The sequence below is a fragment of the Tachyglossus aculeatus genome, chromosome 11 (genome assembly GCF_015852505.1).
Source record: "Tachyglossus aculeatus isolate mTacAcu1 chromosome 11, mTacAcu1.pri, whole genome shotgun sequence".
Classification (NCBI taxonomy): Eukaryota; Metazoa; Chordata; class Mammalia; order Monotremata; family Tachyglossidae; genus Tachyglossus; species Tachyglossus aculeatus.
Genome location: NC_052076.1, coordinates 66,287,012 through 66,300,635, shown reverse-complemented (window position 1 = coordinate 66,300,635; position 13,624 = coordinate 66,287,012). Strand labels below are relative to the sequence as shown.

At 43.1% G+C, this 13,624-nt stretch overlaps 1 protein-coding gene across 1 annotated transcript in view; it reads left to right on the top strand.

Moving 5' to 3' along the window:
• The window catches only part of ITFG1 (integrin alpha FG-GAP repeat containing 1), a 238,961-nt gene that overhangs the window by 54,542 nt on the left and 170,795 nt on the right, over nucleotides 1–13,624 (top strand). The window lies entirely within an intron of this gene.

The window sequence follows — 13,624 nt, the reverse complement described above, 5'->3', positions numbered from 1 at the left end:
GGCAGCACGAGAAACCGCCTGCATATCCCCAGAAGTTCCAGTATAATCTTTACAGTTTCATCTTGTCTCTATATGTTGCCAACTTGTACTTCCCAAGTGCTTAGTACAGTGCTCTGCACACAGTAAGCGCTCAATAAATACAATTGATAGATTGGTTGATCTTCCTCCCCCTTCTCATCAGGTAGTGATTAACACAAATAGATGCTAATCACCCTTAGCTCTTCATCTCCCGTGCCTCCAGCAGGAACCTTATTGATTTCTTGTTTTGGAGAGGTCATTAAGAAGAAAGTGAATAGAAGAGTTGGGGAAGTGTGGATCTTTTACAGGCAATTGGAGGATTAGGTGGGGACTCCAAAGTCTCAGTAGAGCAGAGGTGCCTCTTGGGCTTGGGGGGGGTGTTTGCTCGCTCATGGGGAGACTTCCCACCTGCTGTGCTGTGGGGTATAACTGGGGTTGGGGGGCAGAAATGGTGACACCCCACCATCCCACCTCCTCCCCTTCACCCCATCTCCCAACAATCTTTGTTTCTGCAAGAGCAGGCCTCAAGGCAAAGTGAGTGATCGTGGAGCAGGGAAATGTCATTCCATTTCACTTGGATCTTTCTGACTCTTGGCTTTCACCTTTCCACCCTCACAACCAGTCAGTGGCATTTATTGAGTGCTTCCTTTGTGTAGAGTACAGTAGGGTAAGTAAACAGATTCCTTGTCCTCAAGGAGTTTACAATCTAGCAGAGTAGATGGGTATTAAAATAAATTACAAGAGGGGAAAGCAACCAAGTATAAAAATATGTGCCTAAGTGCTGTCCAGCAGTAATCTAGGCACTAGGGAGCCTAGAAGTAAATGACACCATGTTAGTCCTCAAGGGGTAGGCTGTGTACTGAATGGGAATGCACTGATGTAAGAAATAATGGGCTTCTGTATATTTCAAAGAAATTGCTACCTTGACGGTAACATGAAGTCTCAACCGCACAGTCATCATCATCATCATCAATCGTATTTACTGAGTGCTTACTATGTGCAGAGCGCTGTACTAAGCGCTTGGGAAGTGCAAATTGGCAACATATAGAGACAGTCCCTACCCAACAGTGGGTTCACAGTCTAAAAGGGGGAGACAGAGAACAAAACCAAACATACTAACAAAATAAAATAAATAGAATAGATATGTGCTAGTAAGATAAATAAATAAATGAATAGAGTAATAAATATGTACAAGCATATATACATATATACAGGTGCTGTGGGGAAGGGAAGGAGGTAAGATGGGGGGATGGAGAGGGGAACGAGGGGGAGAGGAAGGAAGGGGCTCAGTCTGGGAAAGCCTCCTGGAGGAGGTGAGCTCTCAGCAGGGCCTTGAAGGGAGGAAGAGAGCTAGCTTGGCGGCTGGGCAGAGGGAGGGCATTCCAGGCCCGGGGGATGACGTGGGCCGGGGGTCGATGGCGGGACAGGCGAGAACGAGGTACGGTGAGGAACGAGGTACGGTGAGGTAAAGTTTTCAAGGGCATAACATCTGAGTAGAATAAATTGTCTAAGTTTTTCTTGCTGAAGAACCCACAGTATGGGATATTTCCAAACTTTACTGGTAAAAACGTAAACTGCTCTTTTGCCATGAGGCAGAATTGTGCGAGGAATTCTAAACATTGTCATTTTTTCCATGTCCTTTAGCTTCAGAGAAGTTAGGGGTACATTATTCACTCTATTTTAAAAAAAGTCATTTTGGGGTAGAAATCTTAACGTGCCACATTTCAACTGTTGGAGATCCATTCCTGAATATTAATGGCAGCTTGAGGGGCTGCCTCAGATTTAGTGAATTTCATGTATAAATTCTGGCTCGGAGAGACTCGGGGGAAAAGGATAAGAGAGGGTCAGGGCTTTGAAATGAAAGGGGCTTATAGAGGTGGATGGTTCTACATATCCCGTAGGCCAGGTTCCCACGAGCTGACTCTCAGCCATAGGTGAAGCATCTTATCAGATACATTACAGAAGAGTTGCATACCCTACCTGTTCCCTCTGAGTTTAAATTCACGCAAGTGCAGAGTCTGGTATGAAATGGGAAAACCTGGAGGGAAGAGCTGACTAGAGCCTAAGATTTCAAGCTCAGAGGTCTTACCCATCTGTACCAAATACAAGGCACTCCCTGATGGTGAAGTTAATTATTGTTCATAAAGCACTAAAGTCTATAAAAATTCTTCGAATGAAGGCGCCGTAAGAATGAAAGTATTCAAATTCCAACAGATGATTGATTGAAAATGATCCTTTTCGGTTCCATTTACTGCCTAAATACATTAGGTTATTAGGCTCAAAACTGGAATACATGTATGAAGAGTACATAATACATCTAGATTTTAGACACATGTATGCTGAAATTTAAGATAATGTTCAATTTTGCAGGATCATTAACTTGCCATAATTACGGTGGCTACATTTCTCTTCCAGCACTTCAGTAGAAAAATAAGTTGCCTGTGCTAAAAATGCAGTAATTAGAAAACAAACATTCTTCATTGGGAGTAGTCCTCATAAAAATAAAATTATGAATATCTTGGGCATTCCTTTTCAGGGCAATTAACTAACAATCCAGTCATTGTTTGTAGCTAACAACCAATTACTTGGGGTTTATTGCTCCAGGCTAAGATTTTCCATGTTCACACACAAAAATCTAAAAATGATCTAGCTTTCTGCTTGTTGCAGTAATATCTCCCTGTGTAGATGAGGCTTTTGGTTTACTAAAGTTGCTTTCAACTGTCTCTAGGCATCTAGGCTTGATGTGTTGAATTCTTAAGTGCTTTGCATCTTCCAATAAGTGAGAAATGGGTGTTTAGCAATGTTAATGGAATCCATCAGCAAACTATGTTCCTGGCAGAATTTGTTTGCTTGTTGTAGACGTGTATGCTGAAATTTGGTAGCCTTCAATTTTCTAGGACATTTTATATATATATATAATATGTACACATGTTTATTTTGTATATGTAGTTGTGTGTGCATATATATAAACAGTCCCATATGCCTCCCACTTGATCCCACAAACGTTCTTTCCAAGCAGTTTGGTTGTGCTGCTTTGTTTGTAGATTGAAAAATGGGAAAGGAAAACTCAGGTTAGAAACATTAAGTGACATTTAGGGGACTCATACACCCCTTTCTCAGGAATTGAAAGTACAGGGCTGGGAAATGCTGAGCACTGAGAAGCAGCATGACTTAGTGGAAAGAACACGGGCTTGGGGGTCAGAGGCCATGGGTTCTAATCCCACCTCTGCCACTTAGCTGTGGGACTTTGGACAAGTCACTTAACTTCTCTGTGCCTCAGTTACCTCATCTGTAAAATGGGGGTGAAGCCTGTGAGCCCCACGTGGGACAACCTGATTACCTTGTACCTACCCCAGTGCTTAGAACAGTGCTTGGCATAGTAAGCACTTAACAAATGCCATCATTATTATTATTGTTATTATTATGATTATTAAATGCCACCTTTCTTCCACAACTGAATTAAACCAGGGCAAAAAAAAATAGCACCTTTTGGCTGACTTTCCTTACCAGGTCTGGGAAGAAATTGGTTAGGTCTCCTTTAGTTGATAGGTAATTGAGTAATTGTCTGAATTATTTAAGTAAAAACTAGTTGTCCTATGAGTTACCTACCAACTCTTGCACATTCACAGTTCTCCTGTCTCTGACCCCATTGCTCAGGCCTTTCCTCTTGTCTGAAGCTCCCTTCCCGCAGAAATCCTCCAAACCCCATCTCTCTCCAGTTTAGAAGCCTTCCAAAAAAGTCATCATCTCCAAAAAAATATTCCCAGACTAAATCCTACTTTCCTGTCCATGTCACCTCATCACCCTCTTGGCACTTAGGGGAACATCTGATTATTATTTTAATTAGTAAACTCACTTATGTTTTCATCATTGGTATCTTCACTCTTACTCTCTTAGTGTGTTAAGTAATTTGTCACATTGATTGTAGTGTGTTTTTAACTAATACTGTTTTCCCAAACACCTTGTGCAGTGTTCTACTCAAAGGAGGGTTACTTCCCAAGTGCCTAGTACAGTGCTCTGCACACAGTAAGCACTCAATAAATACGATTGAATGAATGAATGATGGCTTTAATAACATTTTGACCTTGTACTCAGCTGGTTTAGACCTGTGGGAAAAGTTTAAAATTAAGGTCCTTTTGTTCATAAAATCTCTTATTAAGTTTTCATGAAAATTGTAATACATTAAAAAAAACCCTGAAGCTAAAATGCAGTAAAATCGCCAGGAAATGATGCCTCTCTAATAAGCTATGAAAACTAAAAAAAAATTACAATCAACAAAAATTCTTAAAAAAACCACCCAATTTCCTCCTATGGAAATTTTGATAATCACACCACTCAAAGAATAGGTTTTTTCCATGGGGAATTTATGACTTGCTGCCGCTCAAGGCTTTTTAAAATTCTCCCTGGGTACTCACTCAAAATCAGAACACTCCCCTTTGGAAAGCTTTTCTATTGGAGTTGTCATTGAGAACTGTAAAGACCTAACTAGAGAAATCCCAGTTTTTGCTTGTAAGTACTCAATGTGATCGTGGATAAATAATATGAGGCATTTAAAAACTGATACATTTGGAAAAGTTGGTCTGAATTCCACCTTCTCTTGTATTTTTACCTAATGATTGGCTTTAATTTGGGCATTTACACAGCAAGAGGTTGATTGTGTTTAAGAAACCTCAGACATGGATTAACAGTCTGACCTGTCACCATCTTGACTCAAGCAGCATTCATTCAATCGTATTTATTGAGTGCTTACTATGCGCAAAACATAATACAGTATTACAAGATAAGGACACAGTTCCTGCCTGCAATGAGCTTACCATCTAGAGCAGCCAGTGAATGGGTCAAGGAGAGGGAACTCTCCGGGGAACTTGGGGAAAGAGTGGAAATCAGGGGCTATGGAGAAACCCAGAGAAGAGGAGCCTCTTCCAGTCTCTCCTATTCCCCTCAGTTTAGGCTCTTCCCACTTCAGCAGAACACAAAGGTTCCCTTGGCCAGGTTTTTGTCTGGCCCTCCTGCCTCAAAAATTGCTATTTTCCTCTCATTCGTTCATTCATTCATTCAATCAATCGTATTTATTGAGTGCCTACTGTGTGCAGAGCACTGTACTAAATGCTTGGGAAGTACAAGTTGACAATATATAGAGACAGTCCCTACCCACAGTCTAGAAAGGGGAGACAGACAACAAAACATATTGAGAGAATAAAATAAATAGAATATGTTAATATGTACAAGTAAAATAAATAGAGTAATAAATCTGTACAAACATATATACAGGTGCTGTGGGGAGGGGAAGGAGGTAGGGCGGGGGGGATGGGAAGGGGGAGAGGAAGGAGGGGGCTCAGTCTGGGAAGACCTCCTGGAGGAGGTGATCTCTCAGTAGGGCTTTGAAGGGAGGAAGAGAGCTAGCTTGGCGGATGTACGGAGGGAGGGCACTCCAGGCCAGGGGGAGGACATGGGCCGAGGGTCGACAACAGAACAAGTGAGAACAAGGCACAGTGAGGACGTTAGCGGCAGAGGAGCGGAGGGTGCGGGCTGGGATGCAGAAGGAGAGAAGGGAGGTGAGGTAGGAGGGGGCGAGGTGATGGACAGCCTTGAAGCCAAGAGTGAGGAGTTTTTGCCTGATACGTAGGTTGACTTGTAGCCACTGGAGATTTTTGAGGAGGGGAGTAACATGCCCAGAGCGTTTCTGCACGAAGATGATCCGGGGAGCAGCATGAAGTATGGATTGAAGTGGGGAGAGACAGGAGGATGGGAGTTCAGAGAGGAGGCTGATGCAGTAATCCAGTCGGGATAGGATGAGAGATTGAACCAGCAGGGTAGCAGTTTGGATGGAGAGGAAAGGGCGGATCTTGGTGATGTTGCGGAGGTGAGACCGGCAGTTTTTGGTGACGTGAGGGGTGAACGAGAGAGCGGAGTCAAGGATGACACCAAGTTTGCAGGCCTGTGAGATGGGAAGGATGGTAGTGCCGTCAAAGGTGATGGGAAAGTCAGGGAGAGGGCAGGGTTTGGGAGGGAAGATAAGGAGTTGAGTCTTGGACATATTGAGTTTTAGATGGCGGGCAGACATCCAGATGGAGATGTCTTGAAGGCAGGAGTAGACATGAGCCTGATGGGAGGGAGAGAGAGCAGGGGCAGAGATGTAGACTTGGGTGTTATCAGCGTAGAGACCACCATTTGATGGTCTGTATTCATTCATTCAGTAGTATTTATTGAGCGCTTACTGTTTGCAGAACATTGTACTAAGTGCCTGGAAAGTACAATTCAGCAACAAATAGAGACAACCCCTGCCCAACAGTGGGCTCACAGTCTAGAATATAACAGTCTATAATAGTGCTGGTTGACACTGTACACAACTTTGCATTTATATATTATGATAGTTTGGGGATATGTGTTTTTTTCAAAAAAGGAACTAACTTTCTTGAAGTGTTTAACCAGCAAGTTGATCATTTGAACCAAGTGCTATACTGCATTTGGCAAAGATTAAAATGTGATAGCTTAATCTTTGCTTGCTATACATAGAGATAATTGAAGCATAAGCCATTACGGTTTTGTGCACACTTATTTGAATATGTGTTTATGGCTTCTGGATAATAAAATCTTCATGACGTCTGAATTTTCACTCAGTTGAGGCAGCAAAATCTAGGACGGGGTCTGCCATATTCAATCATTCAGTCATATTTTTTAAGCTCTTACCGTGTGGAGAGCATTGTACTAAGCACTTGGGAAAGTAAAATGCAGCAAGAAATAGTGGCATTGCCTGCCCACAGGAAGCTCACAGTCTAGAGGGAGAGAGACAGTCATCAATACAAATAAATAAAATTACAGCTACATACATATCTACATATATGAGGTGCTATGGGGTTGGGAAGGGGGAAGAGTAAAAGGAGCAAGTCAGGGTGATGCAGAAGGGAGTGGGGGATGAGGAAAAGTAGGGCTTAATCTGGGAAGGCCTCTTGGAGGAGATGTACCTTCAGTAAGGCTTTGAACAGGGGGAGAGTAACTGTCTGGCGGATTTGAGGAGGGAGGGTGTTCCAAGCCAGAGACAGGCCATGGGCCAGGGGTTGCTGGCCAGATAGGCGAGAACGAGGCACAGTGAGAAGGTTAGCACTAGAGGAGTGAAGTGTGCAGTCTGGGTTGTAGTAGGAGATAAATGAGGTGAGATAAGAGGGGGCAAGGTGATGGACTGCTTTAAAGCCAATGGTGAGGAGTTTTTATTCGATGCGTAAGTGGATGGGCAACCACTGGAGATCTTTGAGGAGGGGAGTGACATGTCCTGAACATTTCTGTAGAAAGATGATCCAGGCAGTGGAGTGAAGTCTGGACTGGAGTGGGGAGAGACAGGAGGCTGGGAGGTCAGCAAGCAGGCTGATGCAGTAACCTAGGCGGGATAGGATGAGTGATGACATTAATGTGGTAGCATTTTGGATGGAGAGGAAAGGATGGATTTTAGCCATGTTATGAAGGTGGGACCGACAGGATTTGGTGACAGATTGAGTATGTGGACTTGGATGAAAGAAAGAAGTCAAGGATAGCGCTAAGTTTACGGGCTTGTGGGACGGGAAGGATGGTCGTGCCGTCTACATTGATGGGAGAGTCAGGGAGAGGACAGGGTTTGGGAGGGAGGATAAGGAGCTCGAAAGGTCAGAGATGACTCCAAGCATTGATGGGCCAGTCCACGCCCGGAGGCCCTGGGCCAACTTCTGTGGCTTATGTTAAGTTTGAGGTGATGCAGGAGCCATATATGGATCTTCATGAAACTAAATTGACTCTTGAGGTGGGGAGAGGGGCATGGGGCATGTAAAATCACCACCCAGGACCTCGGGTTGAGTGGCTTGAGAGGCTGAACACCCTACAACATGCAGGGCTGCCCCTGCTCGTGGCACCAGCCCTGGCCAAAAAGCCACAGAAGTTGGCCCAGGGCCTCCGGGCGTGGACTTGACCCATCAATGCTTGGAGACGTCTCTGACCTTTCGACAATTGATATAATAATACTAACAATTGTTGTATTTTTTAAGCACTTTGTGGCAAGCACTGTACTAAGCGTTGGGGTGGATACCAGCAAATTGGGTTGGACACAGTCCCTCTCCCACATGGGGCTCACCGTCTCAATGCCCATTTTATACATGAGGTAACGAAGGCACAGAAAAGTGAATCAACTTGCCCAAGGCGACACGGCAGACAAGTGGCAGAGCCGGGATTAAAACCCATGACCCCCCCAACCCAAATTCCCCAAATAATGTGCGTAGTAGAAATTCAGTAAATGCTGTTGATGAAAGAAAGAAATTTTATACCGGATCTGGCTTTCACATGGTATTCATCATCCTTGACTAATTTCCATTTAAAAATCATAAAGAGTAATACACTCTTAATATTCCAATGAGTCAGATAATCATTTAAACCCCTTACATATCAACTAAATAAAATTTTCCATAATGGTGCTACTCAATCAGTCAAACGATAGTATTTACTGAGTCCTTACTCTCTGCAGAGCACAGTTTTGAGGTCTTGGGGAGAGTTCAGTAGCTCAGAGAAGCAGTATTTTAGAGCATGGGCCTGGGATTCAGAAGGACCTGGGTTCATTCATTCAGTCGTATTTATTGAGCACTTACTGTGTGCAGAGCACTGTACTAAGTGCTTGGGAAGTACAAGGGTTCTAACTGTTTCTGCCACTCCTCTGCTGTGTGACCTTGGGCAAGTCACTTAACTTCTCTAGGCCTCAATCACCTCATTGGTAAAATGGGGATTAAGACTGTGAGCCCCATGTGCGACAGGAACCGAGTCCAACTTGATTAGTTTGTTTCTACCCAAGCGCTTAGTATAGTGCCTGGCACACAGTAAGCACTTAACAGATATCATTTAAAGAAATAAAACCAATCAGTGGTATGTATTTCACATTTACTATGGGCAGAGCACTATAGTTCTAGAGAGAGTACAGTTGAAGCAGCGTGGCTCAGTGGAAAGAGCACGGGTTTGGGAGTCAGAGGTCAGAGGTTCTAATCCCAGCTCCGCCACATGTCTGCTGTGTGACCTTGGGCAAGTCATTTAACTTCTCTGAGCCTCAGTTACCTCATCTGTAAAATGGGAACTAAGACTGTGAGCCCCACGTGGGACAACCTGATCACCTTGTATCCTCCCAGCGCTTAGAACAGTGCTTTGCACATAGTAAGTGCTTAACAAATGCCATTATTATTATTATTATTATTATTATTATTATTATTACAGTAGAGTAGGCAGACATAATCCCAGCCTTCAAGGAGTTTAGGGTTTAGCGGGGGAGACAAAGATGAAAATAAATTACAGGTAGGAGGAAGGAACAAAGTTTAAAATATGAACATAAGTGCTACCTGAAGGTGTGGGGGCCGGGCAGAATCAAAGAAATTGATTGATGCTGAATTGCTGGTGTTAATAGGGAGAAGTTGTGTGGGGAGATAAGGGATTAATCAGGAAAAGCATCCTGGAAGAAATGTGATAGTTAAGACACCATTCCTGCCCTTAAGGAGCTTGCAATTTAGTAAGGAATATAGATATTAAAATTAATTACGGGTAGGGGGAAGCAATCAAATTTAAGATATGTACATAAGTGCAGTGGCAGATGGGGAATTGTGAGTATCCAAGCACTTAATTTCACTTTCACTTTCAACAATTTCACTTTCAACAATTGTGAAAGTGCTTAAGTGACAGAAATGCGATGAATAAGGTGGAAATATGAGAGATGAGGGAAGTTCTCCTAGTGGAAATCAATCAATCAATCAATCGTATTTATTGAGCGCTTACTATGTGCAGAGCACTGTACTAAGCGCTTGGGAAGTACAAATTGGCATCACATAGAGACAGTCCCTACCCAACAGTGGGCTCACAGTCTAAAATGTTATTTCAGAAGGAACTTGAAGGGTGGAGAGAGGCAGTGGTCTGCCAGATGTGAAGGGAGAAGAGTGCCAGGTAGAAGGGAGGGTGTGAACGAGAGATTGCGGCAAGAGGGAGAAGATTTGGCTTCAGCGGAGCAAAGCTTGGGAGTTGGGATATAGTGGAAAATGAGTGACGATAAGCCAATTGAGCGCCATAAAGCCAATGGCCAGGAATTTCTATCTGAAGCAAAGAGGAATGGATAATGAGGCTAACGTTATTATAGCTAAGCTATTAGACTGACTTTTATATTCACCTGCCCCTGACTTTAATATACTACTTATTGATTTTAACAATTAACTTGCTGTTGTTTTGCAGAGTATTATTTTTAAAGTTCTAATTTTTCCACAAAAAACACACCTCAAATGTAACTGACCGACAGTCTTAAAGGTCACAAAATTTGAAGAGGTCAGTAGTGTCTAAAATATCTTCCATTACATGCGAGCATTTAAAGCTTTTAATATATTGTAAACTCGTGGGCAGAAAACGTGCCAACAATTCTGTTATATTGTGTTCTCCCAAGCACTTAGCACAGTACAATGCACTGCACACAGTAAGCACTCCATGAGTGCAAGTGATTGATTGTAGGCACACTGGTTTGGGAGGAAAAAAAGATTCAGTTACAATAATCATTATCAATCAATAGTATTTACTGAGCTTTCTACTAAGTCATTGTCCGATAGAAGCCACGATCATTGACCAAAACACATTTGTAATCTAGCAGAGGCAACAGACATGATGTTAAAAAGAAAAAGGAAGATTGTAGGATAGGAAGAACAGGGAGATTGGTAAGAGGGAGAGAGCAACTGGTCTTCCATCTGACTCTGAAGATGCATTAATATAATTTAGATTGATTTCAGATAAAGACTGTGGTTGGTAGAAAAAAGAGGTAATGATTTTAAAATTATGAAGTAGACTTCTTGAAGGAATCCGTAGAGTTTACTTACACTACCAATCCAGATGTTCTTTTCAGTCTTTTCTGCTCTAATCCATAGCTCTTTCATTGAAATCTCTGAAATTAATTAAAAAAAATGCAGCTTGGGCTTCAATAATGCCAGACCTCTAAAGCACTTGAGGTCTTGGGGGACTGAACTGAGAAACCAAAGAAGCATCTTGGCCTTGCCGGAAGAGTGCGGGCCTGAAAGTCAGAGAACCTGGGTTCTAATCCTGACCCCTCCACTTGTCTGCCATGCAATCTTGGGCAAGTTACTTAACTTCTCAGTTAAGTACGTCAGTTACCTCATCTGTAAAATGGGGATTAAGACTGTGAGCCCCATTTGGGTCATGGACTGTATCCCACCTGATTTGCTTGTATCTACCCCGGCACTTAGTATAGTCCCAGGCACATAATAGGCACTTAACAAATGCCATTAAAAAATGCCACTTAAAAAAAATGGCCTGACTCCCAAATCAGTGTTCAGTGGACTCTATACTAGCCTTCTTCCCCAGAAAGTGAAACTATCTTGATCATCAACTACTACATATTCAATGGTAGGAATAGAAGTTAAACTCAAGAGTTAGGAAAATTAAAATGGACAAAAAGCAGCCAAGCACATTCACATATGATTCCTTCCAGCTGGGATCACTTTACCCTTTTTAGTAAAGAGCACATTAGCTCCAGGTCTGCCTTCGGGCACTTTCTGAGGCAGCACACTCTGAGAACCCCCCCCCCACCCCCCCAATACACACTTCCTGCCATAAAGGGGGTCTTCCATTGCTGACTCCAGGGCATCTTTTCTCACCCCAAATCTTCCCTCTTAAAATCTCATTCTTGGAAATCATGCCTGCCAAGAAAGGCTCCCGGAGAAATATGATGAAACCGCGGAGAAGCCGAATGTATCTCCTGTACTATTTCTAGGCCTTCCAGCCAAGTGGGAGGATTGACTACCTCAGCTTTGAACCTTTGGCCTCCATCTTCAACCACACACACTCTGGGATGACACCTCTATGTCTTAAAACATGATTCCATCTCCCTTACACTAAAAAAAACCTTCCATGGCTGCCACTACATCCTCCAGCTGGCACCGTTTCTCTCTCCTCCCATTCCTATTCTGAGCTCCTCGAATGAGCTGAATGAACCCATACCTCTCCCTCCCCTCTTCACCTCCCCAATCTGGTTTCTGGCCTCATCGTGGCCTAGTAGATAGAGCACAGACCTTAGAGAAGGTCATGGATTCTAATCCCGGCTCTGCCACTGTCCTGCTGTGTGACCTTGGGCAAGTCACCTCATTTCTCTATGCCTCAATTACCTTATCTGTAAAACGGGGATTAAGACTGTGAGCCCCATGTGGGACAGGTACTGTGTCTGTCCAACCTGATTTTCCTGTATTTCTCCCCCCCGGCCCCCCCACCACTCCCTCCAGTGCTCAGTACAGTGTCTGGCACTTATTAAGCACTTAACAAATGCCAACACATCCCTTCACCACCCTGAGACAGATCCCTCCAGAACCCCCACTGACTTCGCTTGCCAAATCGAACCCATTCAGTTCAGACTTTTCATTGAAAAAGAGAAAAATCGATTTGAGCAAAAAAAAAAAAAAAGACTGCAAGGAGCATCTGGATTAGTAATATCAGTAAATTATATTATTTATAAATAGTCATCTATTCTATTCTTCCTTAACCTGCCAGCTGTCTTTACCACTTCCTTCTCCTTGAAGGTCCTTGAGCTTGTGGACAGTTGTCTGTTAGATTCTCTTCTTATCACTTGTCTTCCACCATCCGTTCTTTCTCTCACCCTCTAATTGGCATCCTTCAAGGTTCTCTTCTGTGACCCTTTTTCTTCTCCATTTACTTTCTCAGGCGGTTTACCACTTCATCAGCCTTCAGTCTCTTGCACCTCCAGCCCCTACTTCATTCTGCTGCATGGATAATTTTTCTATAAAATATCCGTCTACACCTGTCTCTCCACACCTCAAAAACCTTCACCCATTACTCATTCCTTCCTACATCAAGCAAAAATCCCTGACCATTGGTTTCAAGGCACTATATCAGAGATCTCTCTCTCTGCCCACTCACCGTGTCTTATTCTCATCTCTCCTGGCTCTACTCCCTCCTCTTTCAAATCTGCCAGCCCTCAGTTGTCCCCATCTTCAAAGTTGCTTTGAAGCAGCATGGCGTAGTGGATAGAGCACGGGCCTGGGCATCAGGAGGTCATGGGTTCTAATCCCGGTTCCGCCACTTGTCTGCTGTGTGACCCTGGGCAAGGCACTTCACTTCTCTGGGCCTCAGTTCCCTCATCCACGAAATGGAGATTGAAACTGTGAGCCCCACGTGGGAGAGGGACTGTGTCCAACCCGATTTGCTTGTATCCACCTCAGTGCTTAGTAGAGGGCTGGGCACATAGTAAGTGCTTCACAAATACCAAAATTATTATTATATTATTAGAATTATATCATTATTACTATTACTTTTTGACAAACTTAGATTTACAGTGGCCATGTTGATTATGTTGTTTACCTGTGCATTACTAACATGACTTTTTTTTTTTTAACTGTCAAATGTTCATCTTGGGACAATATTACATAGATTTTATGTAGTAGTTTGTATACTAGACCAATATACCGTATATGTAGGCAGGAAACATGTTTTGTACTTCGGTATTTCTTTAAGTACTTAGTACGGTGCATCAGATTCAGTAAATACCATTATACTAAATATTGTACAATCAGAAGTTGATCCACCCAGACCAATATCCTATCAAGAATAT